General features: G+C 29.0%; 1 long non-coding RNA gene across 1 annotated transcript; it reads right to left on the bottom strand.

The window, feature by feature from the left end:
• Positions 1-4,834: 4,834 nt before the first annotated feature.
• On the bottom strand, positions 4,835-7,826 carry LOC114425663. Its single transcript, XR_003669263.1, has 5 exons — positions 7,321-7,826; positions 7,091-7,145; positions 6,812-6,963; positions 5,381-5,452; positions 4,835-5,097 (listed from the first exon to the last, which is right to left on the bottom strand). It is a non-coding gene; the product is annotated as an uncharacterized LOC114425663 (long non-coding RNA).
• Between the last annotated feature and the right edge of the window lie 4,143 nt (positions 7,827-11,969).

Below are 11,969 nucleotides of genomic sequence, written 5' to 3'. Positions count from 1 at the left end.
TATTTCATTAAAAATATATTTAATTTTATGTGTATAATTAATTATCAACTTTTATAGTTAATTTACAACTATAAACCTAGCTTGAGAAGACATGTATTTCATTTGAAAGTCAAATAATTAGTTAGGAATTTAATTATATGCTACGACTTACTATATGTTTTTAGTTTATGAAATATACAAATATGGTTGTTTTAGTCCTTAAATTAAAAGTTGATTTTTTTGGTTTTCCAAAATCATAAAATATTTTTTTAAGTCTCTCTCAACATATAACATTAGTGCAGGTCAAACATGACATATCAAATGTCTAATTTGTGGTGATTTTTGGCTGTCGCAATTTAATTTTTAATTTAAACTTTAAAGCATGTCACAAATTACAAAAATAAAATAAAATAATGCAAGAATCAAATTCTTTATTGACTTTGTTCTTCATACGCATTCCCTCAAACAACTCTCGTGCTAATCCAACCTACCACTTCTAATACATAGCAAACTCATCCTTTGTGCTACAGAAACAACATCAAGGTCCTCGGAGAGCGTAGGATTCTAGGTTTCATGTTTTGCACCTTGTTTTGTTGTATAATTGTTTGATATGAATGGTGATGTGGATTATTCAAGTTTGAATTGCTGTCTTGATTTTTGGTCAATTACAATGATCTATTACTGCATGATTTTATAATACTTCAAAAACTAATTAATTTATATGTTAAAATTAGAAGGATAAATAATCAGTCCCTCAATCTATAATTCGTTGACAAGTTCGTCTCCGAAAGATGAAAATACAAAATTTAGTCCGTGAAAGTGTAAAAAATGTGACAAATATATTCTGCCATTAACTTCCTTCTTACCGTTAATAACATAGGCTAAGTGGTAGGGAGAGACTAATTTGTCACTTGGATTGTCAGCATATGGACATATTTGCCATAATATTTTTTTGACTTTTGATTTTTCCAATTCGCTAACAAATGTGTCGTTGAAAGATGAAAATGTAAAATTTAGTCTCTGAAAATTTAATCCCTGAAAGTAGTATAAAAAATGCGATAAATATATCCGGACGTTAATAATAGATTGTGACTAGTTATTATTATTATTATTATTATTATTATTATTATTATTATTATGTGTTTATAATTTATTGTTCTTATTTATTTAAAACTTATGCAATATATATTTTTAAATTTCCTTTTAATATATATATTTTTATTATTTTAATTTCCTTGTCAAACCTTAATCTTTGCTGTTAAAAAAAACTTTATCTTATACCACATATTTAGATTGAAAATAATATGTCGAGAATTTTTAGTAGAAAAAACACAATCAGTCACATAATCAAATTTATTTATTTATTTATTTTAAAAAAAGAATTTAATCAACTATAATTAAAAAAAAATCTCACAAAATATAAACTAGATAAAACTAAAGTGAAATTATAAGTTACTAACTAATAAAGAACCCAAATAAATCTAAATAAAAAATATAATAATGCTCAAACTAATACATAGGTTAACTTTAAAACAAAAAAAAAAAATTAATACATTCTATCTCTCGCTGATTTAGGTGTTATTGCGACTTTACATTCCATTTGTCATACTATGATAGAGTATGTAATAAAGATTAATAATTAATTGAAAAAAAAAATTTTAAAAAATAAAAGGCTTTCATTTTTTTAAATGGTAATTATGATATAAAAAAATTGAGTTACCATTTAAAAAAAATGAAAGCCTTATATATATATATATATATATATATATATATATATATATATATATATATATATATATATATATATATTATTGATTAAGGAAAAAAACTTATAATTTCACTTTAGTTTTATCTAGTTTAAATTTTGTGAGATTTTTTTTAAAAAAATAGTTGATTAAATTATCTTTTTAAAATAAATAAATTTGGTCTTGTGGTCAGTTGTGTTTTTTTTATTCAAAATTCTCGACATATTATTTTCAATCTAAATATGAGGTATAAGATAAAGTTTTTTTTTAATAGCAAAGATTAAGGTTTAACAAGGAAATCAAAATAATAAAAATATATATATTAAAAGGAAATTTTAAAAATATATTGCATAAGTACTAAATGAATAAGAGCAATAAATTACAAACACATAATAATAATAATAATAATAATAATAATAATAATAATAATAATAATAATAATAATAATAATAATAATAATAATAATAATAATAATAATAATAATTAGTCACAATCTATTATTAGCGTCCGGATATATTTGTCGCATTTTCTATACTTTTAGAGACTAAATTTTACATTTTCATCTTTTAGGGATGTATTTGTCAGCGGGATAGGAAGACAAAAAGTCAAAAAATATTATGACAAATATGCCCCTATGCTGGCAATCCACATTGACAATCCAGTGACAAATTTGTCCCTCCATGTCACGTAGGCTATTTTATTAACGGTAACGGAAGAAAGTTAACGCAAGAAATATTTGTCGCACTTTTTACACTTTCAGGGATTAAATTTTGTATTTTCATCTTATTTATCAGCGAATTACACATTGAGGGACAAAAATGACTATTTATCCAAATTAAAATACTTATTTTGATTGTGAATTTAATATTTTTCTGAAATTGATAACAAAAAAAAAGGCACTATTATTTAATTTGAACGGGAATGAAGATTGTGAAATGTGAATATTAACTCAAACCATTCCATTCCGCAGTAGTTGCCGCAATTGTCTTTCTAAAACTATTAGTGACACGATACATCAATACTTATCATTTTTAAATTATTATTTTATTTTATAATTTGTAGCTGTTAAAAGTTGACACAAATTACACATATAATATGTCATGTTTGACACACACTGAAATCATTTGGGGAGAAAGACTAAAATAAACATTTTTTAAGTTTGAAGGATTAAAAAAATAAACTTTAATTTAAAGGATTAAAAAATGTCTATAATTTAAACGACTAAAAATATATTTAAACAATATAAGTTAAAACCAATGTATATAAAGTGAATGTAACGACTCCAGAAGTCATTACATAAAGACTTTATTGAGAAAAATATATTTTTAGTTCTTTTAAAGCTTTTTTATTATTTTAATTAATGAAATTACATATAAATATTTTTTTATGTTAAAATCTTAGTGTTTCATCTAATAGCTTACCGTGTTGTTCCACTTAACAACTTTAATTTTTGTGTAAAAAAACAATTTTAATTTTAAAGTCTACAAGTATTAATTTATATTGCCAAATTACGGCAATATATAATAAATCATACACAAAGTAGCTCTTCATTTTATTGATATATGTGACCATTTAACTTTTTTTACCTTTTAATATTTTGTGTAACTATTTAAATTGATCATTATTATCCTTTCAAATTACTTTTATTCGTACTCATAGATAAATTCATTTAAAGAATTAAAAAAAGTGTATTCAAATACATAAACCATACAGCCATAAACTTTATATTATATAAAACTAAATATACATGCACAGTTATTTGGGTTAACTTAGAGCACAAGATTTTGTTACAACACGTTTCCTCAACTTCATTTTCCACAACCTTTTCATCTTCATCATTATCAATTTCATCATATACTTTTGAAGCATCAAAATCTTCAATCACAACTGAGAATTTGATCTCATCTTTATTCACAGAAAAAATCATTAGTTCAAAATCAGTATCCTCCACATAATACTATCATATTGTGTGAACCTATTTTATCTAATAAAATCGAGCCATATTCGTCACACCAAATGAGAAAAAAAAATAAAAATCCAAACCACTTGTATTGTTGTGAATTTCAAGACAACAAGATTTCCCTCAACATCACATAAAATGGCTTCGCCAACAACCAAATGATCTCGGTGTCAATAATTAAAAGGAGAACGAAACTCCATTGTATGTATAATAAAGAAAAATAATGTACAAATCTTTAGAAATAAATTTGTTAAGTACATTGCATATAGTTTAAATTCACAATTTTTTTTATCTTATGTCAAAACAACTTTGTCTTGACAATTCTGAAAAAGTTATAAAAACAATTGGGTTAAAAGATTTGACAGAAAAATTATAACAAGAGAATATTTTTCCAAGCACAAACGCACTTAGCAAGTTGGAAACGAATTTATAACACAAATTGATTCATCCGTCAATAAGAATCTGAAAAAAAATAATCTAAAAGCAATTGTTGAGTCGGTGAATGTTGTTATAATGAAAATGAAATGGAAAAGGAAAAATTTAGAAAGGAATGCTATAGTAAGAAAAGCTTGCCAATGGAGGAAATGATGTCTCAATCAGGGTATTGTCTTTTAAATACAATAGCAAATCCTTTGAAATTTACTACCATTTTATCTGAAGAGGAGACTGAGAAACCTTTTCTACACTACTAAAAAAAAGGCCTTTTACATTGGTTTTAATGACCATTTTACATCAGTTATGGCGTGTGGTGGTAGACCCCTGTCGTTGAATAACAACATCGGTTGAAGAACTCGTCTTAGAATTGTGGACATTTTACATCGGTTCTGAAGGTAGAACCGATGTAAAATGTGGACATTCTACATCGTTTGAACCTTTAGAATCGATGTAGAATGTTCACATTCTACATCGTTTGTACCTTCAGAACCAATGTAGAATGTTCACATTCTACATCGTTTACACCTCTAGAATCGATGTAGAATGTTGTTTTTTTATTTATTAGTTTCGCAAAATTTTTGTGGCATTCTACCTAGGTAATGTCTCATATGAGACTTAATTTATAAACTCATGTCAAATTTCAGCTATCAAAATAGTTAAATAACAATTTATCATTTCACTTACACAAGGTATATGTACAAATATGTAGTTATGATCTAATAGCTACATACAAATATGTAGTTATAAAAATATAGATGCCATTCTAGGGAACAAAACAACTTTTGAATGTAATCAAATATCAAATACATCGACAAGTCATCAGTCACTAGGTGAAAATCAATTCTTCTAAAGCCAAATCAGGATCAACTAACAAGGAATTAAGCTAAAGGAACAAATACCTCAGGCTCTGGCTGAATAGGTTCATCCAATCCACAGCTTTGATAGCATCCGTAATTTCAATTGATGATATCTTGAATCCTGTTTCACCAGCTCCCTCAATGTGAACTTTTTTTGGAACACAAGCAACAATTGCTACAGGAAGTGGTGCAAGATGACTTTTAAACATATTAAATTTAATTTAAAATATAATATAAAATATTTAGTACATTTTGTTTAGTTTGTCAATAAAAATTGGGAAAATGACACAACAAATGAATAAAATACCAGAAATATAACATGATAAAGGAACATTTAAAAACAACTTTATAAAATAATGGACATGTGAATATATTAAAGTGTAGGAAATGGAAAAAAAGAGTACTTGTTTTTTGTGGAGTTTGGACGGGAGTTTTGGGCTTGAAGAAGCATCTCCAGTCCATCTGGTTCTATGTACCTACCAAAAACACAGGTAATAGGAAAAACTATATTTAAAGGGCCGATTCCAAAACCTCAAATTCAATTAAGAAAGCGGGTATCAAAGAGACAATAGGAATTACAGGAAAACACACCAGAAGAATCAATATACCAAATTAACCTTTTATTTGATAAAAGAAAAATAAAAAAAAATCAAAGTGACATAAGGTTTAAGTATGAGTTTCAGTCTAATAATTAAAATGAGTGGTTATTTTTTAAGTATAGTTCCTGTAAAAAAAATATGAAATACGAAATAATTGTTTTAATCTATATAAAATGAGTAAACTTTGGTTTTAACTCTTCTAAAATCATTGTTTTTCATTCTCTATGAAATTGTTATTTTTATCCCTAACTTACTTTAAGGTACATAGATAAATACGTATTTATTTTGGAGATCTATAAACCAGCAAAGCCCATGTCACACTTCAACCTCTAGAATCTTAGTCTAAATTCCACCTTAGCATGTATATATATAAAAAATACACATTTCATGAAATAAAGGGAGTATGATATCACTTTATAAGAATAAAAAATGAAGCGTCAAATTTAATAATAGCCAATAGGGTTCATGTAAAAGTTACTAACAATTAATAATATCTGAATATTTAGGCTGTATTTTAATAAGATGAGCATTTATAAATTCCATTAATTATTCGAGCTATGAGGCTACGTCACAAATAAACTAATAAAGTAATATTAAAATCTGAATTTATTAATTCAGCAAAACTAAAGAGACAACAAGACATTACACAATTGATAAAAGGCACCTGCTGCACCTCACATGCACAAAATGAGTTTATTTTACACATTATAGCAAAAGTCTAAAACAACCACCAATACCTTCCAACTTAATCATCCTCAAAATTTTAACCCACCATCTTACTTAGCAATTAGTACGCAGTAGTTGTAAACTCCAATCCATAACAGGAGTCTTGGTTTAACTCATTTGTTAATGTAAATTGTAAACTTTAATCAACAAAAGAGAAAGAAGATCCAAAGCAGTATTGTACAATTTGAAAGTGTCTTCTCCTCTGTTACCCTTGAATACCCTATTACTTTAACCCAGCAGAACTATCTTACCAAAAGCACAGCAATACAACTACTAATTCATCAATGAAAAACATTAAAAAACTAAACAAATAAAAAAAATACCCAGTTTAGCTTAACACCAACAAAAAATGCACCCACTTCTTAAGCAGAGTTATTGGACTGTTATCAGTGTCCTCCACAAACATTGGCACGTGCAAAGACCCAGCCACACGTGCCTTCTCTCTCTCACAGGTTGGCCTAACATCAAGAAGAATATGTATATGTTCATCAAAAACAGATTAAAATATACCTGGCCACCAGATAAAAGCAACACAGCTAATTTGCCATCAGAAATGGCCTTCAATCCCATTTTCCATCATCTCTCTCGATCCTCTTAACTTCTCTCCACCACCGTCGACACACTGCTCTCCGACACAGGCTCAATGGCCGCCATCGGCAGTCCTGAAAGCAATCGCAATTTAGTTACATGCGGCAAAACACGCAATTGTTAATCAACATACATGCACGTAAAGAGAAGAATTCGATACAATTAATTAACAAACACGTAATCACTAATTAACATCCAGACCTTGAGATCGCAGCGAGCACCGAATAATTCGGTCAATTCTTGAAAGATCTAAACTCTGCAACATATTAATTAAACAAAACAGAAACAAAAATCACACAATAAGGAGGTCAAAATGATCTGAAATTGGAAAATGAGACAAATACGATTTGTAAATCTGAAGTTCCGAACTCGAATCGGAGGCGAATTCGGAGGAGAAGAGAGGGAATTGGATAGGAAGAAATAAAACTTACCTCAATGTCCTGGACGAGATACTCGCGTTCCTCGTAAGAGAGCTCGTACTAGAGGGCGAAAGCATGTTCTTGATCGTAGTCTTTCAGTCTCTGGAGGAGAGCTTGCGGCGGAACAGCGTCGTTGCCTTCGAATCCCACCGACGATGGCTCCCTCATTTTTTTTTCTCTCTCTTCGGTTTCGGTTTCAGTTTCGATTTCAGATCTCGAAATTGTGAAGAGAGCGAGCGAGCGAGGTTCAGTGTTGGTGTTAATGTATGGTTGGTTGGTTATGGAGACAGGGGAACGAGGGAGGGGCGACGAGGGAGGGTCCGGCACCGACCTCTCGCGGCGGTTTGTGGAGGTGAGGGAGGGAGGACAAGGTTCCAACGCCAGACAACACTCGCGTCTCCATGACGAGGAAGGAATAGCAAGAAGAAGAGAGTGTGTGTGAGAAAGAGAGTGTTTCGGGAAGAGGAAGAGGCATTACATTGTGGAGAGGAAAAAGGCATTGGAAATCACTGAAGCGATTGAGGAGATCAAGAAAGAGGTCAGCATTTAAATTCAAAATTACACAAATTTAAAGACGGTTTTTCTTGAAACCGTGTTTGAAAAATATAAAATAAAAGCGGTTTGGAAAAAACCGTCTTTAAAATGTTATCGCTATTTACAAAAATTGCCATTGCCTTAAACAAAAACGGTTTCGAGAAACCGACTTTAATTACGTGTCGTAGAATACGCCATTTTTAGTAGTGCTAACACTAACAACAATTTGCTGATATATATTGTAGCTTGTATTCATAGCTTCCATTGAAAGCATGATGGTGGTAGTCACCATTGTCCTAGCCTCTTTTGTGAAACGTCTTTGGATATTCAAATCTCCATTGAAACATATGAACTTAACATTAATGGTATAGCTTGAAACATATGAACTTAACTTGAAACCTAAGAGTGGAAAAAGGGAAAAAGGTCATGGGTTCGTGATTCCTTCTAATAAAAACTAACAATTAACATTTGACGGTAAAAAAAATGTGAACCATATAAACTTTAAGGATATAGCTTGAAACACATAAATTAAGACTATGTTCGATAAAACTAATTGAAAAGTGAGTTAGAGCTAGAAAGTTGGTTGAAAGTTGAAAAATTAGTTGGTAGTAAAAAACTTTTAAGCTAACTTATTAAATCATAAGTGTTTGATAAAACTAGCTATTAAAGTAGTTGAAAAATATAAAATGACATAAATAACATACTTATAAAGAATAATAAGAAAATTGAATAAATATTTTAAGGATAAAAAAAATAAAATATAAAAAGCTAGAAGTTAACGTTACTTCAAGTAACATTTCGAAAAATATTAGAAGCTACTTAAAAAAGTTTATTTACCGAACAATCAAACAAGTGTTTCATCTAGTAAAATAAGCTAGAAGCTAGCTCAAATGGTTTGTCGAACATAGCTTAAAAAAATGTTTTGATATGGTTAAAATGATAAGGGCTAAAATTTATAGGGTTTAATGTTGTGTGAAATAAAATATTTTGATTCCAACCCATTTTTAAATTTTTTTCCCATTAAATCCATACATTTTTATTAAATCATAAATTGGATTCAATCCTTTTAAAAACATTCAATTTTTTATCAATCAATGTTGATTGCAATTAGTTTTAATGAGGTTTTAAGGTTATTGTTTTTATTAAATAATAAATAAATGGGGGAATCATTCATGAAGATCAAGTGGATTAATTCGGTCTATTTTTTTAATTTATTATTTATCAATGATGATTGTAATTAGTTATAATGAATGCGTTAACATTTTAAACGCGTAAATCATTCTTGAAGATTATACATAATTAAATGCTAGGAGACTTCTTTGGAGTAGTTTGACAGACAAATAATAAAATCATGATTTATTTTAAAAATATAACAAGAAAAATGAATAGATAAATAATAAAATCATGATTTATTTTAAAAATATAACAAGGAAAATGAATAAATAAATCAAGGATAAAAGTTGAAGAAAATATAAAAAGATAGAAGTTAGCGTTTTAAAAAATACTACTTTAAGTATCGTTTCAAGAAACGTTAGAACCTACTAAAAAAAACTTTTACCGAACAACCAAATGAGTTTTTCAGGTAGTACAAAAAAACTTAAAGCTAACTGAATTATGTTGTTGAACATAACCAAAGATGATTCAGTAAAACAATTTTATTCCAATTAATTCACATTTTCAATGATATTAAAAGTGAGTTATTCTAAAACTATGAAACGAGAATAACAATTTTAAAATTTGAGAGAACAAAAGAAATTTTTGTCCAAATTTAAGGAGCTCAAAATATATTTGAGTTTTTTAAATTTCATGATAAATGGATAAAATTTTTAAAATTTAGATTAAAGGATAAAATTAATAAAATAATAATTAATATTATTTAAACTTTTAAAATGACAAGTTAAATATCAAACTTGTCTAAAAAAGTTGATAAAAGAAAGATACGTTGTTCTTTTATTTTGTTTGGTAACAACATTTTTAGACTCGGTTTCCACACAATAGATACATTATGTATGCAATTGCTTTGAGGTATAACCGAAGACACAAAAAGGTTCAATACAATAGTATAGATTTTTATTTAAACTATTAGTATACATTAATAATAGAAGATATTTGATTTCCTATTCGATAAATCTTTTAGAGATTTTACCATTAAATAAAGCTTTAATTTGAATTTAAAATATTTTAATTTTGATCCTTCATTTTATTCTATCAGTTGAGATTGATCATTTTTATTCCCACATGAAATGACCATTCTCATATGATGTGTCATCTCTTTCCCTCACACACAACTTCATTCGTCATGTGCATAAAATGACCATTCTCACATAAAACATCTCATCTCATTTCCTACATAGAAAAAGAGACTAAGGCACCCAACCCTTGAGTCTTTTGAGAATGAAATCCTAAGAGACACTTATCCTTAACTCAAACTAGAAAATCCTATACTAGCATGCTTTAAAAACTCATGCATGTGCTATAACAATTGGTAAAAACATATGAAAACTAAGTCAAGGAAAGACACAACTTTGTCATTCAAATGCAAGAACCAAAACTTGATTGAACGGATCTCTTCTTGATCTCACAAGATAGTAGAAACTCAGTTTAACCTTTGGAAGCTTTAGAAATGAAGACTAGAAAGTGAGAGTCGCAAAAGCTCATTCTAACTCATTGTTGAAAGTGAGAACACAACGTGACTATTTATAGAGAAAATAGTTATAACCGCTTGTAATCGATTAAATTACCAATGTAATTGATTATATCGAAAAAGTAATCGATTAGATTCTCCTTCTAATCTATTAAAGTGTTATTCCCAAAACCTGGAAAATATTCAAGAACAATGTAATTGATTAGATTCTTAATTTAATCAATTAAAGTGTTCTTGATCACTTATGGGAACACTTTCAAGAACGATGTAATTGATTACGATCACCTGTAATCGATTAAAATAGAGAATCATGAAAATCAGACATGGTCTCAACTGAATTGTGTAATCAATTACGAAGAATTGGTAATCGATTAAACTATAATGAAAAATCTCTCAGCAAGTTTCTCAAAAGACTTGCGTAATCGATTACGGATAGTTGGTAACAGGTTAAAACAAAGAGTTTATGCACTGAAGGAGTTTTTAACTTTAGAAACAATCTTCCTATATCTACATGATGATGCATGATGTACATATGGATATATTAAGACTAAGATGCAACAATCAATACAAATGTCACTCAATGATTTGGGCATGTAAAAAGACAAAACAAACTAAACTCTTTAAAGCTTATTCTTCATGTTGCTCTCCTATCTCTAACATGCTTTTTGTAGTAGTAGTCCCCAAAGATGTATCACCTTTATGCTTCCTTTTTAGCATGGGCTCTATCATGAAAAGCTTCAGCAAGAGCCTCTCAAGTTTTGAGTAGAGCTTCTTCAAGAATACAAACATATTACCGGGATAGAGGAGGATTATACACCTCTACAACCAAAGCAATATGAGCAATAGGGATGTCTTCATCAGAATTCACTTTCTCAATAACAAGTTGTACATGATGAATGAAGGTGGATTTGGAGTTGGGAAGATCAATAGAGAATGAAAATTGCACTCAGACATAGCATCAAATTCTCTTTTCTAGACACAGACATAGTTCAAGGATGCATCAACCACAAATTGATTGTGATTGATTGTCTAATAGTAGTGTTCAGTCTTATGAGGAGCTCAATCTGATGGTGGCTTCTTATTAAGTTCAAGACCAGAGCAGTGAGCTCTCAGTTAGTAATATCACCTTAGAGCTTTCCAACCTTTACTTGTCAACTCTTTTTTATGCTCCAAAGCTTCCACTTCATGCTTGAAGAGTCTTCCAAGTCTAACCTTGATGTAGCTAGTAGGGGTGCATCTTCATCTTATTCTATCAAAATCTCCTTACCCTTATAGTAGTCAATCTTGGGGATTAGAACATGCTTATCTAATGCTAACTAGAAGCGAGTCTTATAATGTGCAAGGCAAAGAAATTGAGACCCAATTGTGAAAGGTAGATGGATGTTGAGCCTCTACAATAATTCGAGTGATGCTTGTCTTGACCTGGTTTCTTCTTTGTACTAGTTCAGGTGAAGATGTAACTCAGGTCCATAGTCTTAAAATT

Source organism: Glycine soja, chromosome 9 (genome assembly GCF_004193775.1).
Source record: "Glycine soja cultivar W05 chromosome 9, ASM419377v2, whole genome shotgun sequence".
Lineage (NCBI taxonomy): Eukaryota > Viridiplantae > Streptophyta > Magnoliopsida > Fabales > Fabaceae > Glycine > Glycine soja.
The sequence above is the reverse complement of the archived record's forward strand: the minus strand, read 5'-3'. Positions and strand labels throughout refer to the sequence as shown.